Here is an 18,358-nt window from a genome sequence, read left to right as displayed (position 1 = left end):
CTTAAGGAGGTATTGTCCTATCGTGTGACATCTTTGTCCTATGGTGTGACAGGTCAAAGTGTCACACCAAATGACATTTCCTGTCACACCAAAGGACATTTAAGCTTTTGTGGTAGTTAATAACCATGCTAATACTAGCTGAACTGTCATTAGCAATTGGCATCATGCATTTGCATAATATTACATAGTCCTGCAGTTAAAAATACAAATTTAGATTAAAAAAATTAAATTTAGGGGTGTCACACCAAAGGACAAAAAAACTTAACAACTTCAGTGGTCTGAAAACATAGTTAAATATTTGAACAATTCTGAGAGAAATACTTACAATGTGCACTGCTCATGGGCTTTATAGGAGTCTTCAGTCACATGACCTTGAATGGGGTCTTTCAACTAAATGTAGTTGTCCATAATATTGCCGAACTTAATATCAAGTTATTGCATAACGCCAAAGGACATTTTTTTCTGTGACAAACTTTATGAAATTCCTACAATTTTAAAAATGTATGTATAGGAAAAATGATTGAAACTTAGTAAAATAGACACTTGCACAATTATGCCAGGAGTGTTCATTAACATTTTTAAACATTATTTTCTTTATTTATAAAAGTTGATATTTATGAAATGATGTTGTCTACCGTCACACCATAGGACGATTTTGAGGTTTGGCTCAAAGTAAAAAAAATAAAAAAATAACTCTGGTATTAAAACAAAAAATGCATGTAAAAAAAGAAAATGTTTAATCATTTACAGTATTTTAAATGATAAAAATGTGATATAAATGATTTTTTATCTTCTGTGACGGTGAAAAAGCCATGTCACGTCAACTACCCATATAGCCTTTTGAAATGAAGATATCAAAATCGAACGTTTCGGAAAAAAAAAACCTCTGGCGCCTAAAGGGTTAATCTGATTGGCTCTTAGAATCCTGCAATCTGATTGGCTGTGGGAATCCTGTAATCTGATTGGCTCTCAGAATCCTGTAATCTGATTGGCTCTCAGAATCCTGCAATCTGATTGGCTGTGGGAATCCTGCAATCTGATTGGCTGTGGGAATCCTGCAATCTGATTGGCTGATTAAATACATGTGTATTTAATGTGTAAAGCAGTAGAAATGAAACAGCGCTTCCTAGAGGCTATACAGCTCAGTGTGTTGATGAAGCGTATGATGTTGCACTCTCTAAGTCTAGAGCTGACCTTTTGAAAAAAAGTATTAAAAAGGAAAGGCACTTTTCAGTTCCTTGTATCACTACCTATACTCCTCAGGCTCACATCATTAAAAAAAAACATTCAAAAACATTGGCACATTTTAGCCACAGATCCAGCCCTGTCCAAAAACTTTCAGGATCCACCTCTTTTTGTTCATAAAAGAGGCCCTAACCTACGCAACAAACTTGTTAAAGCCTCTATTTTGCCTCCCCCTAAACAGGCACTACTAGCCCCAGTTAAACCTGGGAACTATCCCTGCGGGAATTGTGCCCAATGTCATAATTCAGAGAAAACAAATTCATTTAAACATCCTCTAACTGGAAAGACATTTAAAATCAAGGGAGTTATTACATGTAATACAAAAAATGTAATTTATTTGTTAAAATGTCCATGCGATAAAATGTACATTGGTAAAACTACCCGTCCACTTAAACAAAGAATAAGTGAACACAAAAGTTCAATTAGACGGAGAGATGAAAATTATCCAGTCGCTTGCCATTTTAATGATTGTTCACATCCTATTTCCTCCCTTAGATTCCAAGGTATAAAGCAAGTATTTTTACATAGAGGGGGTGATGTTGACAGAAAGCTCTACCAACGAGAGCTTTTTTGGATCCATACTTTGGAGACATTACAACCTTTGGGCCTAAATGAGGATTTTGATAGTGTATTCCTATAAACAATGACACGTTTTTTATGCTTTGTTTTTATGACTGCTGAAGCCTGATGTGCACATTGCATTGATTTGTTTCTTGTTTCCTGTTTTTAGATAAGCTTCATCATCTATGGACTGCATTTCCCATGATGCTTTTTTGGATGTCATGACTCTGTAAAAGACTACAATTCCTAGAATGCACTGAAACTGACACAGGTGTCATAAATCAATGATTATATGTAACCTCATGCACTGTTTCACTTAATGTGTTTTTACTCTGCCTGAAGGTCATCGAGACCGAAAGCTTGCACATAGATACATATAAGAAACCTCGAGCCGATCCACGACTCAAGGGCCTGATCCATCTGCCTAGGGTAAATTAAAGAGCTGTAAGGTCTGTATCAGGCCCGGAGTGGGTAATCGGGAGAATTCCCGGTGGGAATTCACTTTTGGGCATTCTGCAGCCTGACACCGCAGCCTCTGCATGGTTTGTAGCCTACCATGTGAGGGAGTTCTCCCCTCCCAAAAAGAATTCATTGGGTCTTTTCCAAAAAGTTCTCAGATAGGCCTACCGATAGTTGGGCCGGCCCTACCGTAGCGATAAGCGTCAGAGAGGATGTATGGTATAAGACTGACAAGGCCAGGTAAAAAAAGAAAGGAAGGAGTCACCAGAATAGTAGTAGCCTTAAGGCTGTCCGTGACCAGACAGCAATATAGGTTTTGTCCTAAGTACTTTAAGATAAACAGCAGTAGGCAGTGCAATCAATCAGTGAGGCAAAGGGGCCCAGACTCATATTACAAATTTATTAAATTAAATATAAATAAACACAAAGTCAATCACATTGGATCCACAGTTAAAATGCACATCAATACAACACTGTAGTAAAACGAGACCACAGCCAGTAATACCGCCGCCAGCCACCAGCAGCGCCAGACACCCCACAGCAGTCCCCACAGTCAGCACAGCACAGCAGTAAACAAACGAGCAAGTAAGCAAGCAGCAGGCGAGTTAGTAGCTTCAGTGTTCTCCGGCCTAGCCTAGCCAAGCAGTCATCCGCACGGCAACCCACAAATGTTCCAATCGCTCGGTACCTTCCCGTAAGTCCTCCACAGATCGTAGGCTACTCAGCTCTCCACCCGATCACCAGCAGCGATGTAATCGCTCAGCTGAAACAAAGGAGACTTTTGGCAGTACGGAGCAAACTACCACTGCTAATACACGTTGTTGTTCGAGGCAAAAAAAAGGAGCTACTCACATTGCCGGGTGCAGACCAAATCTGCCACCCAGAATATAGCTTTTGCGTGGATGCCGAAATCCTGGAACTGCTCTGCTGTGTGTCCGGCTGGGTAGGCCACCTCTGGCTCGGCCGCTGTGTCTTTTGCAGTTCTGACTTGATACCTCCTCTATGTCTGTCGATCATGCAAATATAGAGGGAAAAACTCCCACACACCTGTTCCCCCTCATTAAATTAACCCTTAAAGTTGTAGGTTTTTGAACATTCTAAGTTCCGCAACAATTGAAGGTTCTAAAATTCTATGTTGAATTCAATGAACCCAGATATTCTTTAGAATGTTAATTTCCCAACATTCCCGTCACACCGGTGTGACGGTACTCCTTTAAGGGTTAAGCAGCCCCCTTCCTATAGGTTCGATTGAGAGTCTGGGAGTCTTTGTTAATTGTCAGTTTGATTTGGGACAGCCGTGACGGGAATATCAAAAGTCCACACGTGAAGCAAAACAAAACACAGCACACAAATAAATGCATTAAAACACTACAAACGTGAAACATGATATTTTGCACACTGTGACAAAGGCATTGGAGGAGGATGTTGCCAAATGCCCAGCTTTCAGATTATTTTTAAGACAGACACTGGCAACTGGTAAGAGATAGCAATGATTAGCAACGTAATTATTGGGTAATATTGGACGTTAGTGTTGTCAACCTATTCGCAAGCAATTATTAAATTAATTAAAATATTAGCCTTTTTGTATCATCCAACATTGCGATTCATAGACTGCAATGTTCATATTCATGATTCATATTATGCAAATATTAATTACAAAACCCAAGCTTGATCTGTGTGGCTATGCAGTAAAAGTAGCCTCTAAGCAGTAGATGAGTCCGATGAGTCCGAAATTAGCGATGAGGAGGCCATGAGGCACAAGAAGAGAGGATAAAAGAGTAGGCCTAAACAATATGAATTAAAATTATTTAATGTAAGAAAGATCAGTATATGACAGCAGTAATCTACATGATCAGCCTATATGCCTTGTTTGCTCAGAAGTGAGTGTAGTAAAGGAGTAGCTTACATCACCAAACACCAATATGATAGCCTACCCACGCTGAAAAACATTAGTTCAATATGCCTCTTTGTGGAAGAGTGGAATACATTTCAAATGCTTTATTTCTTTCTGTTTTTGTTAATTTACCCTTGTGGGATAGTGGAATATTTTTGTTAACTTCTCAGTTTAAGTAAATTATTATATAACCTTTACACATTTGTTGAACCATGGTACTAATAAAAACTACGGGATAGTAAGACTAAGAACTGAACTGTTGCTTAATTTATCCAATTTCCACCACCATGGAAAAAATGGGCTGGTCTTAGGCCTGAAACTCCCGGGCTGAAAAGTTGCCCCACTCCGGCCCTGCAGAGAAATGTGTGTTATCGCCGGACGCTGAACCGCAAACCGGCGTACAGCAATGCAGCAAAGGAGAAAGATGAAGCACACAAGCTAGATGCAGCCAACAAGCTGTAAAGCAAGCAAGCTAGGTGAAGCAAGCAGCGGCGAGCCAGCAGCCTGAGAAGCAGAAGCCCAATGGGACAGGACGTGACGGGACACGAGCGCCGGCAGCAGTGGCTTCCAGCAAAGCAGCGGCCAACAGATTTTCTGTAATTTGAGGTTTGCCTCTAAACCAGGAATTATGACGGTAGGCCTACTACAGTCCTGGCACAATCACCTTACATCAATTTGTCACGACCTGAATGAACCAGAGACCACTTTCCACTTCTAGGATCTTAACGAACCCCCAGCTTTGTGTCGTGTCTCTCTGATACCAGCAGCCACAATCATTGAGACAAACACTTCTGTGCTTTTAAAGAGCATGAATTGAATGTTGATGAGATTTCAGTCAACGTCTTTTTGGCATGGTAGCGTGCAACATGACATTTTAAAGTACCTGATGTCCTAAATGTACAGACACAATCAGGATAGGGGCAGGGCCAAGTTCTTCCTTGATGACCTTTAGCGTGTACAAGCCGGTAGTGGTTTAGAAGTGTCGTCACATCCGAGTGAGCAAATTTACATTTTTTGCATTGCATCACAATTTCGAGGGAGATGTATTCTGTGGGGATGAAACAAAACAGAATAAAGAGATTACAGTATCTTAAATGCCATTCTTAAAAATGCAATACATGCATTGAAATATGTTAAACTATAACATATTTCAGACAATCAGACAACTTAAACAGAATATGTACTAGTTGCCACAACTTTTGACTGATATTGTACAGTCAATCACCTTAAAGATTTCAAAGGCCTAGGCAGTAACTTACAACTTAGCCCTTAGCCTACAAAGAAAAAAAATATCCCAAATAGGGCATCAAACTAATGTAAAACCTACACTGCTGCGGAACCACGTGATTTGATAACCAGCCATTATTCTGGTCACAGCCAGAGTAAAGGTGTTGGTAGAGATTTGTATATTTTCACTGATTTGTGATTTGATTATGGCTTTAGCTACAGTTATGCAGCACAACAATAAGCAGGAAATACTTTCACGTGTCCGGGCACATCTTTGGGCTTTCTTAAGATTGTAAAATCGTGAAAAACGTCAGTGGGACAGTGTACTGTAGCTAGCTTAACCAGCTTTGGTTAGATGCTAGGCTGCTAAAAACGATGCTGCCCCTCGGCTATATAGGCTAAACGTCTAAATATTAGCCTGAGGCTCGAATGAAATGTAGAGCTTGTAAAGCTATATGTTACCCAGCATTTAATGTCGTGTAACGTTACACAGGTTCTGTGTTAAGTTAGAGGATGAAGAACACGTTCATTTTTGGCTATGACTGATTTAGTTTGGCCAACGACTCAATGGTTTTTCAATGTTTCAGATGATAAAATATTTGTGTGGTTGGTGCAAAAACGTACGGTAGCCTGTCATATTATCCCTAAATTCGCGTAATAGACTGTATGGTCCGAATGGAGTGAAATATATCAACTTACCCTTTCCAAACGTTGTAGTTGCGACAGCGTGGTCGAGATTCGTTTCCAATCCTGCCTTCCTCCAGGGGAGTCCCCGTAGTTGGTACAAATGCGCATGCGTGAACTTCAAGAATCTCACTCCGGCCCAGATACTTGACAATTTAAGTTTTGTCAACTGAGCTATTCCACTTTACAATGTTAAATCGATGGAATGGTTGAGATTAATGATAATAACAAGTTTGGAAAGCTAAATGAAGGTTTTGAGTTTTGTGTGCTGAAAATCTTTTGTAAGCGTAACAGATGCCAAGTTTGATTTTTTACAGTGCACCACCTTAATTACTATGTCCTTGCCATGCCCCCACCTTCCGTAGCTGAGGCATCAGCCTATTACAATCGTTAATATTAAAAAAAGGACAACAGACCATTTGGCCATTTTTACAGCAGAGATGATAGCAATAATACTGGCTCTACAATGGATGGAAGAAGTAAAACCCAATAAGGTGATCATCTGTTCAGACTCAATGTCCTCACTAGAATGGGCAGCCGTGGCCCACTGGTTAGCACTCTGGACTTGTAACCGGAGGGTTGCCGGTTCGAGCCCCGACCAGTGGGCCGCAGCTGAAGTGCCCTTGAGCAAGGCACCTAACCCCTCACTGCTCCCCGAGCGCCGCCGTTGTAGCAGGCAGCTCACTGCGCCGGGATTAGTGTGTGCTTCACCTCACTGTGTGTTCACTGTGTGCTGTTTGTGTTTCACTAATTCACCGATTGGGTTAAATGCAGAGACCAAATTTCCTTCACGGGATCAAGAAACTATATATACTTATACTTACTTAATGCATCCAGAGTGGAAAGTCTACATGTAGACAGGATTTAAATTAATAAGATAAATTTAAAAAACTAATTTTCAAAATAAACCAACAGACCATAAGCGTAGGATTTATATGGGTTCCTGCACACAGGGGAGTGGAGGGGAATGAGAAGGCAGACACGCTGGCGAAGGAAGCTATTAGATCACAACTGGTTGAACTGGATATCACATTAAGGGCTTAGCGGTCACATACGTGGACAGCACTTTTTAGCTCTTAAGTCCACAATTGTGGGTACTAACACTGCCATCTGGTGGTGTCACTCAGAAGTTTCTAACTAACTACGGAGAGAGTTAAGTCATTTAGAGACGAATGACCGCGTCGCGTGCATCATAATAAAGGGACGTCACTTCCTGGACTCGTCTGAGGCTGGTCTAATGGGTCTGAGGCATAGACAGTAAAAGAAATGGACGAACAGACTCCGTCGTTTTCAATGGGAGGGCACTGAGTCAAATAGAACGATTTTTCAGTTGGTCCCCCCAGTACTGCGCAGACTCACACTTAACTTCGTGACGTTAGCCATCGAACTGAATCTTGTAACTCATATGATAGATACACAGAAATTCTTCTCACACTTCCTTCGCCTTCAAAGTCATCTAAGTTAAACATTTATTTATGTATTATTATTAATATCATCCTCACCAAGTCGTGTTAATGTTGAAGCTACCATACATGATCATCTTCAAAAACAGTCAACAAAACAAAAAAGTTATAGCCTTGAAGCTAATCTTCTTTCCACTTTTCCGACCTACGGTCAATCCATCGAAAACCTCTGTAATGATTAGTGCCGTTTAAAAAAAAATTAGGTTTACTTACCTTAACATACGGTTGTGTATGCTAGGTTTTGCTTATGAGTTAGCGTAAGGTAACCCGTAGACAGTAAGGTGGACTGAGCTTCTTATCCAAACAATACGGTTATCTCCCTACGGCGCGAAAGAGAGATTACGTCAAAGCTAGCTTCCCTCCAACCGAAAAAGCTAACCATTCTTCTTACGGGTAACCAACGTTACGGATGAGGTAGTGGAGTCTGCTTTGCCTTTGTAGTGTTTATGTGGATTACACAGAAGCTACAATATCGGCACAGGATATATGTTATATGAAGTTATGGTATTTCAAAAAAATCCTAGAATGAATGGACTTCTATGGGAGTTAGCAGAGAGGTGGTCCCTCCAGCCTACGTCGATTCTTCTACTTCCGGGAATTCTCCTGCCCCCTTGGTCTGAGGTCTCTTAACCCCTACTGTAGCTACGGTCAAAATTCAAAATGGCGGCAAACACAAGAGAAGATTCAAGTGGTAGCTCCATACACAAACGTCGACCAGGTAAGAAGTTCTGTCATAGTTCATGGCTTATTCTGACTTAGATATTTATAAAAACCTTGTACATTGTCATGACATACAAATTTGAACAAAAAAGTGTAAAAATAGCAACTTTATAGGTTGCTAAACATGAAGTACACATAAGTGTACTTATGGACTGATGCTCCTTGAAACGGCTAATATGCTAGTAAACATGCACACATGTAAAATAAGAAAAAAGCTAACTCTGGTGCAGCTAAAAAGCTGTACATGGTCCCAATGAAATAAATAACAATTAAATCACTAAATACATACATACATACTTAATTAGTAATAATTAATTAGTTGGGTTGAAAATGTTAGTAAAAATGTGCACATGTAAATTAGCTAGCATATTGTCCCATTGGAATAACTAACAAATAAATAATGCAAACCTACATATATAAATTAAATTGATTTGTATTTGATTTTGTCATGTTTTTATTTCCAGAGCGTTTTTTCTGTGCATTTGGAGATACTAATTGATGGAGACAACTCAGGCTGCACTGGAAGAACCTGAGTGCGTTGTGTGACCTGCAAAGTGTTCTTGTGCTTGCAAACCGAACGCAACTGTTACTCAGCCTTTTACACATAAGTGATGGCAGTGATTCTCAAGGTGTGTACATGTTCGTAGGTGTACATTTTGTGACATTATTACTTTGTCTGTGTGTGTGTGTGTGTGTGTGTGCAAATGGGCAAAAATGCAATGTTTTCATGTTGATTCACTCTCTGATATTCAAAACATGTTCAAAAAATATGTATGTATGTGTTGTTAATACATTAAAAAACAGTCAGGAAAAAACTGCTGTGTTCAAGGTGGAAATAAAGAGTTTTTCATTCTATTACACAAAGGTGACTTTATTGTGTTTTATGGAAGTTCGGACCATGAATCTACATGTGGACATAATTTTTCTCTAAAAGTGTATAATATCAAAAGATGATACTTCGTTTTTATTCTGATTAGGTTCCAATAAGCACAAATAGCAAAGAGAAATAAAAAATGCATATAAAAAAACAAGAGTAGCAGGTCAGAAATTAAAAGTATTATTAAGGACAAAATCAACAGAATATGGCAGGAGAGATGGGACAATTAAGGGAAAAGGCAGACATTTGTATAATATACACAAAGAGGTAACAGCTAGTAAAATCAGTGGATTGGAAAGGCAGGAGGAAACATGGTTTACCAGGCCTAGGATGAGACACACAAGTTTAGACAGTGGATATTATAGGGAAACACCAGACGAGTATACACACACTGTGGAGTAACAGAAAATGTAAAACACATACTGTACTTCTAGACTGCACACAATGTACCAGAGAAAGGGAACATATGAAGAGAGCAATAAAGAAAGATATAACAATGAAAAACTTACCGAGTATGCCCAGCACAGTTAGGGCTGTTATAGCTTTCCTAAAAGAAACCCAACTAGCAAATAAAATTTAGTTTTTCCCCCCATTTCATTATTTTTTCATTTAAAAAAAAAATTAAAAAATACTGAATGTAAAGTAGCACCAGAGCCTGGCCACTTTTGGCCGAATTTGGTTGCCGTTCCACCAGAGTTCCACTGCATGAATGGGAGTCAATTGAGCTAGGCGGCTAAATTTGTCTCTTTTACCTGATTGTCGTTGAGAAATATCAGATTTGATTGTAGTTTGTATAACTTCAACATGGGTTATAGGTCGAAAGTTGAATAAACGAGTACTTATGTCATTGTTGCCCATAACAAGCATTGTGCTAATGAATGACGTCATTGACACGTTGGAAAGGCCTTTTTGGAACAATTAAGTGACTTTAAAAAATCAAAAAACAAAGTTGAATGTCCGCACACTTGCTCCCGTTTTGCTTTTTCTTTAATTTCACCAAGTGAACGTTTTCGAGCTACACGCTCTTCATCAGACTTGAATCAAAATAGACACACGTCATACTTATTAGGTAGAAAGAGTCACATGGTACATCAATGAAGTTCTAATTGGAAGGCACACCCACTGCAGAGAGGTGCATCCCAAAGTACCAATAGACATCCACAAATATTTTTCACCACACTACACCAGTCTCTACCAAATATACAAAAAATACAGAAAATATATACATATACACATATATACATACATACAAACATAAACACATATTTTGAAGTTCTTTCTAAAACACGTCTTAGAGTGTACAAAGAAGTCTATTCAGAGTACTTGACATAGCATCAGGCCCTATGGCCATCATAATTTCAAGTAAGCATGATAAGGTGTCTATATAATCACAAGGTTACTATTTTTATCCAGGAGACTACAATACAGCATCATGTTAAAAAAACTTTTGCTAGTGAGTTTGTGAACTCTTTACTCACTTCCAAAGGGCAAAGGGCAAACAGAAGAACACGAAACAGAAGTACCATTATTTAAAGATTTTCAGTTAGCAACCACAGTCATTAAAATAGTTACAGGAACGGTCTGATATTAAAGTCCTCATTCATACCCCTTGGTGCCATAGTGTCCAGTGTGTAAATCCAATATAGTTCACGTTTGAGAAGTAAGTTGTCAATATTGCCCCCCCTCCTGGGCATTTTTATCATCTCAATTCCCATATATTTAAGGGCAGACACATTATGACGGGCCTCTTTAAAATGGGCTGCCACTGAACTTTTCATGTCCATGTTGCGTATTGCACATCTGTGCTCTGCTATCCTAGTCTTAAGTGCCCTTGTGGTCTTCCCCACGTAGGCCAAGCCACATGGGCACTTAAGCATATAGATCACATTTTTTGTTAAACAGGATATGATACCCTTGATGTGAATTTTTTTACCAGTATGGGGGTGATTAAAAAAGTGAGTTTTACTAGTGAAGTTACATTGTTGGCAGTTTCCACATTTATAGTTGCCTGGTTGAATGTTACTCAGAAAGTGTGTGGGGGGAGGAAGAGGGGGTAGATCCGCCCTCACCAGCATGTTCCGAAGGTTTGGTTGTCTTTTGTAGACCACACGCGGTGGTTTGGGGAAAATCTTTTTTAAACATGGGTCAGAGTCAATGATGTGCCAATGTCTTTTTACACTCTGTTCAATGTCCCTGGCAATTGGGGAATACTGTACACAACATGATATTCTTGATTCCATTTTTTTAATTATTTTTTGTTCTCCTATTCAAGCATTGATCTTGGGACATGTTTTTAAAACGATCAGCAGCTTCTCCAATCCATTGATCCTTGTAGCCCCTTTCTTTGAACCTTTTTTTTAAAATGGTTGATTGAGATTGATAGCCGTCCTCCGAGCTACAGATTCTCCTGATTCTACTGAACTGGGAGATTGGAAGGTTTTTCTTTAAGGATGTCGGGTGGTACGATTCCCCATGTAGCAAAGAGTTTCTATCTGTGCTCTTGCGATATAGGTTTGTTTTTAACACATTTCCTTCCCTTATTACAAGAATGTCCAAAAAGTTCATTTTTGTTTTATCCACGGACATAGTAAATCTCAGATATTGGTTGTTCTCACCCATGTATGTATGGAATGCTTGTAGCTCGTTCTCACCACCATCCCATATGAAAAAGATGTCGTCTAGGTAGCGTTTCCAGTATGATATATTCTGTATGAAGGGGTTCCTCTGTGTATTGAAGATCACGTTTGATTCGAAGAGTCCCACATAGAGCGATGCAAAGCTGGGTGACATTCTTGATCCCATTGCCACACCCGAGATCTGAAGATAGAAATCAGCACCAAACAAAAAATTATTACATGACAGGACACACTCAGTTAGTTCGATAAGACACTCAGTTGTTGGACTATTATTGGTCCTTTTCTCTAGAATGCATATAAAAAATGCATGCATTCTAGCGATGGCAGCTTTCTTCTCGTCGTACAGGAGTTTTGAGAAGTACCTCAGTGATTACGAGGAAGAAACCATGACTAAGTTTACAGTCTTAACTAAAGACCGCAGTTTTGGTCAGGACAGTGAGTTCAGCTAAAAAAAATGTCCATTTTTAAATCGATAGTCTAGCTGTTAGCTTAGCATTGTATGCGCGAGTTTGTGTGTGTGTGTGTGCGCGCGTCTCCCTCTCCCTCCTGTGTCATATAAAGGCCAATGTTATTATGTAAGCAACTTAAAAACTTAAAATTCAGATTGACAGAATCTCCTGTTTTCCCGTGGAGTGCGCGAGTGTGTTTGTGTTTTTTTAGAAGTGGGGTTTGTTGGTTTGTAGTGGACACCTTCTGCTAACCAGTGCCTAAGGCTGCAGATTAACTGTAACTCTTTTCTGTGAGGATGGACACTGGTTTTCAGCGGCCCTCACAACCCCACACCACCACCCCACCCCTTCCTGTGAGGATGGACACTGGTTTTCAGCAGCCCTCCCAACCCCACACCACCACCCCACCCCTTTCCATATTGTATATAGTTCTCTGCAAACCTATGGTGGCATCATGCCTTCAGTGTGCATATTGTATATAGTTCTCTGCAAACCTATGGTGGCATCATTCCTTCAGTGTGCATATTGTATATAATCTGCAAACCTACTGTATGGTGGCATCATGCCATCAGTGTGCATATTGTATATAGTTCTCTGCAAACCTAAGGTGGCATCATGCCTTCAGTGTGTCTTAAACAACCACACATACAATGTATTATATTATATTGATATTTTATTGTATTTCTCTAAATGCATACTTGACTGTAGATAGATTTATGAGTAAAGTTACCAACACAGGAAATGTTCTATTTTGTCTTTATTATTTTGTCAGAATGCACCAGAATGCTTTGTTTGTATGTGAAAATCACAAACCCCACCCCCTAAAATTAAATGAAATCATATTGGACATATTGTGACTCTCTAACTCTTATCTTATGTAGCTGTAGAAGCAAGTCTCTCTGATGTTTATGTTTCTGTTTCTGCACTACAATGGTACTGTTACCACACTGCACATAACTGTACTGTACATATCTGTCCATATGGCTCATACTTATTCAGTTTTTATTATAATATATTCTGTTCACTGCATATATCTATATGATTCATACTGGTACTGCCAATACATTGCACATATATATAAGCCTACATGTTGTGTTCTCAGATGGAGTCGAGTCTCCGTGCAGAAGTAGATATTGCATGCCAGGTTTCAAAAGTTACGATTTCAGTCCAATCGTTAGCAGCTCCATCACAGCAAGTTATGTTCCATCCCCAAAGGGAAATGACAGTGTTCGTTGTGCAATTGAAGCAACTCTTTCACAACGATCCATAAAAATAGTTGTAAAAATAGTTTTCATTTATGACACGGATATCCAACCGCTGTCTCGCTATCCGGCAAAAGATTCTTTGGACGCCACTATTTATGGATTTCCGGCTCCTATTGACTTACATTGAACACATGTAAACAAAACGTCAATTATGTGCTCAAACTAACGCCGCTGACTTATGAAAACAACCATTCCACTTTGATACGAAACTACATAATTGTACAACATTTATACAACAAAAATCACAGAATTTGGATCAAGTAATGTGGAGAAATCTTATGCAAAGTGTCAACCCCTAACAATGTGCCCATTGCCCAAATTTATGGTCGACTAATGTCGAATGTCAGAGTAATGACATTGAAAAAGGTACCTTCATGATACACTTCAATTTATAAAGGTACGAAGTATAAAAAGAAAAACACAATCTATCAGATGGATTACCCAAATAATTTGTAACAAAGTACAACATTTATTCGAGGGCACATTTATTCCCAGAACTATAATGGGTGTTAAATATTCCACAACCACTAGATGGCAGCATGACACAGCACATAAAGTACACATACGTGTCGCTGCGACCTGAAGGATGGCGTGGTTGAATATCCACTTCTCCTGCACTTCGGGTCTAATAGCGGGTGAATTGTATGACCACCAGATGACGCCATTTCACTGCACCTCGGGCCTAATAGCTGCTGTAACTTTGTTTAAGCAAAGTCCTTTTAGGCAAGTCCCTCCACTCGGCGGCCATATACCAACGTTTTATGGGCACTCATCGGGCACAGTCTTTCGGTCGAACTGCGCGTGCGCAAGGCTTCACGACACCAATGTTGCTCCAGCGGCAAGATCACAACACATGATTGGCACGATGTCTTCACAACACACCATATGATTGGCTCAATGTATTCACATCACACCACATGATTGGCTCAATGTATTCACATGTCGACGTTTTGCCGAGAAAGGGGTGGGATATGTGTCGACAACGGCCATATTGGCATGACAAACTAGCCCCATGCATTTCTATGGAGTATTTTTTGAGTGCTGTGTCTCCACATTAGAAAGTCTCTGGTTTAAGTAATAAGCCTCGAGGAGCCGACGGTTACACTTGTTTTAGGGGCGTTGTTAGCCACGCTGCGCAAGCCGGGTAGGCTACAGAAGAAGCCAATAGGCTAGTCGTATGTGTTTGTGGTGATTTATTCCATGTATTAACAAAATAATAATGTAACATTAAAGAAATAGCCTACATAGATAAAAAAAAACTAAATAATTACACCAAAAAAGTAAAGAAGCTTTATCATTGATATATAAGCTTACTGAAAATCAAATATAGGCCTAGCCTACAATTGTGTTCCACAGACAATATGTACAGATAATAACATAAGAACATAGGCTAACCTAAGTCATGACGACATGGGGGCTTAATTAAGTCTCATGTTGGCCTATGACTACGTAGCCTAGGCTACCAGCACGTCTGGGTCTGCGACAGTGAAATAGCTCCAATATTAATTGTGGCGCCAATGAATATATGCTAACATGAATCTCATCAGTCACCTATAGATAAGGGTTAGGCTATAACATATAGGCTATAATGTAAAAATAGGGTCATATCATATAATGTTGACTTATTAAGATGGGGGAGAGAGCTGAACATATTACACTGAACTAATTGTTCATTGTTGAAAATCAATCAAAAGTTTGTAGTTGATCCAGATGTCATTGGTCGCAAGGACTGTTAATGGGTGTATCCACAATTGGGACCTTGTTACAAGTTGGTCTTTCAGCTGCTAATGCAATCAGTGGCCGTCAGAAAACATGTTAGACAACTGAGGAATGAGATGCCACACATAAAATGTACAGTCAAACAGAATGCACAAACATCAATGGGAATCCACCAAACACTGCAGGGAACCATGTTATTGTCAATCAGCACTCTGCCACGCTAAATCAGACCCTGCTTATGTTTGTGCAGAGCAGAATAGATATTTGTAGATATGATGCAGGACTTGTTAAGAGAGATTGGCAGCTCAGTCTCCCTCATACTAGTCCCTATGCTGAACGATGTAATAGCATAGTGCTTCTGCTTCTGATGTGCAAGACAAGACAGGGTATATATTCATAATGTGCAGGCAGCATGTACTTATCATTATGTTACAACCTCTGAACAACTACTATTGATGTTAGAAGAACAAAACAATACATCTTCAAATGTTCATTGCTTATTACATGTGTTATAAAAACAAAATCCTTGTCTGCTTTCTGTGTTTTTGCATGCACCTGTCAACAGGGGTGTAAAGACATATTTGTTCACCATGCACTTAGGCTGTTCTGAGTCATTGTTTGTATGTTATAGTATTTGTTGATTTGCATTTATTGCCCATTGATATTGCATTCACATTATTGTTTATTATTGGTATTCTCCTTATTAATGTAGTGTCACCAACATTTAAAATAATATCAACTGACATTGTTATTCATAGCCATATTTATTTTGCTCTTATAAGGTAATACAGTGCACATATTTATATTTCATTTATACTACTCTAAACCACCTTCTGAAAATCAACTGTATAGTGTTTCACTGCACCATATTTCTTGACCTGTCACCACCTGCCTATAGGCTACTTACACCACCTTACTTACAACACTTTGAAGAGCCAAAAACAAAGCTCAGCACACCTGTTCTGTGCATCAGCAAAGTTGGAGGGTTAATTTATGAACCATCACTTCTAGCTGAAACATCACTTCTAGTAGGCTACATGTGACGTGTAGGCTAGAAGAGAAGTCTTTATTGTCCACTACTGGGGAAATTCATCGGCAACACTTTATTTTAATGTGTCGCTGTTACAGTGTACCTACCTAATTAGGTACAGTGGTACAACCTGTGTAACAACATGTACTATCAGGTACTGTACTATCATTGTACTTGCATTATGTATTTGTGGGTACCTACATAGGCTATAGTTGTTACATTGTAATACTGAGTGCTTTTACAAAACGTTGCCAATTTGCCTACATTTTCATCAGAGGCAAAGAGCTGACCTGAGACCTGCTGGATGGGGTAAATCTGGTCATGAAAGTTTTGATATACAAATCATGCTTAGCACCAGTCAAGGCCTCATTGTCTTCAGTGTGTAACAGCTGTGCTGCTACAACCTTGTTACTCTTTGATACAGTGGAATAAACCTATTAAGTGTACCAGTTAATTACTTACATTTACATATGACATGTATGTTGTGTCTTCGATGTCTTGGAACAGGTCTACTAATTAACATGTACTGTATAGTGTAACAGCAGACACGTTTCAACACATCAATTACAGGATGCATGACATCATTGACAGGATGTATATAATATGTACATACACACTTTATTTGAATGGGTTTATTCCACTGTATCAAAAGAGTAATAAATAACACAGTTGATACATGTACTACAGTATGTAGGGTAATGGCAGACATGTTCCAAGACACCAATGACACAACATGTAATGTAATATGTAATTGTAAGTGGGCAATTCCATGGAAAATTGACTTTTTGTCACATCCATAACGCCAGTGAAATGCCTTGGCATTTGTATGATGTGAATGTTACTATTCATTTTTTGTGCATTTTTTTCTCATGTACATTCTTCAGCCAAAAATAGCAAATGCTCAAATTTCATGTAATCATTCACATCATACCATACCATCACATTTTATTGGCGTTATGGATGTTGGATGAAAGAGCAATAAGTGTGTACCAACACAGTTGATGTAGTGAATTAGTAGACCTGTTCCAAGACATCGAAGACACAACATACATGTCATATGTACATGTAAGTAATTAACTGGTACACTTAATAGGTTTATTCCACTGTATCAAAGAGTAACAAGGTTGTAGCAGCACAGCTGTTACAAGGATACAAGGAAGTTTATTGTCACATGCACATAGTTACTGGAAGTAAGAAATGCAGTGAAATTATGTCTGGTGTCAGCCTATTTGTGCATTTATATAAATGTAGCGTGACAAGTGTGTTCACATACAGCAAAAACTCTTCTGTATTGCCCTCTCTCTCTCTGTATAAAAAAAAAAAAAAAAAAATATATATATATATATATATATATACACACATACAGTATATCCATGCATATATACATATGTATTGTATGTAGTATTGCATTACTAGCCTATTCTAATTTGGTTTGTTCTATTGACATGGAATGAATGAACAGGCACACGTGACTATGGAGTAAGTCTACTTCACAATTCAGATTTTCAGACGGTGCGTTGTGGCTGACAACGGTCCTAAAATCTCGAGTGTCTAGGTTTATTGCTGGTTCCTGGTTGCTGTAGTGCAATGATGTCATCTGCTGGCCGTGCCGCGCAATAGCGCCACAACAAGATTTTTACCGTAATGTCCAGTGAAATGTCCAGTGAAATTACATATGTAATTTCACTGGACATTACGGTAAAAATCGTGTTTTTCCTTACTAATATTCGTGTCATCCAGCTTACATATTGCCAGTGCCGGCCCGAGCCTTTTGGGGGCCCTAAGCAGAATTTGATTTGGGGGCCCCCTCCCACAACACAGAGTCACCTGTGCTTGGTGATAACTGACAACTTCACACTATAATGTTGTATTATAAATGAATAGAGTGAGGTTATGTATTAATACAGTGACGGATTATGAACTACTGTCCCCCTGGACACAGATGCATAAGGACCCTCTCCCCTTACCCTATCTGTGCAAATGTGGGTACAAATGGGGGTGTGTGTGGGGGAAGGGGCTGGTTCTGGGGGTACTCCCCCAGAAAATTCTGAATTTGGTAGATGTGATTTCCTGTATTCTGGTGCATTTTTGGGATGGTCAGCTGGAGAGGGGCAGTACCTAAATTTGTT

General features: G+C 39.3%; 1 protein-coding gene across 1 annotated transcript in view; it reads right to left on the bottom strand.

Moving 5' to 3' along the window:
- Positions 1 to 6,174, bottom strand: part of mfsd2ab (major facilitator superfamily domain containing 2ab) — a 35,980-nt gene extending 29,806 nt beyond the window's left edge. Inside the window, exons 1-2 of the mRNA XM_042076753.1 lie at positions 6,086 to 6,174; positions 5,043 to 5,207 (exon numbers count right to left, since the gene is read on the bottom strand). The gene's annotated coding sequence lies outside the window, so the exon portion shown is untranslated. The remainder of the gene's footprint in view (positions 1 to 5,042; positions 5,208 to 6,085) is intronic.
- Positions 6,175 to 18,358: the final 12,184 nt, after the last annotated feature.

Source organism: Alosa sapidissima, chromosome 21 (assembly GCF_018492685.1).
Source record: "Alosa sapidissima isolate fAloSap1 chromosome 21, fAloSap1.pri, whole genome shotgun sequence".
Classification (NCBI taxonomy): Eukaryota; Metazoa; Chordata; class Actinopteri; order Clupeiformes; family Clupeidae; genus Alosa; species Alosa sapidissima.
Note: the sequence above shows the minus strand (reverse complement) of the source record. Positions and strands in the feature narration are given on the sequence as shown.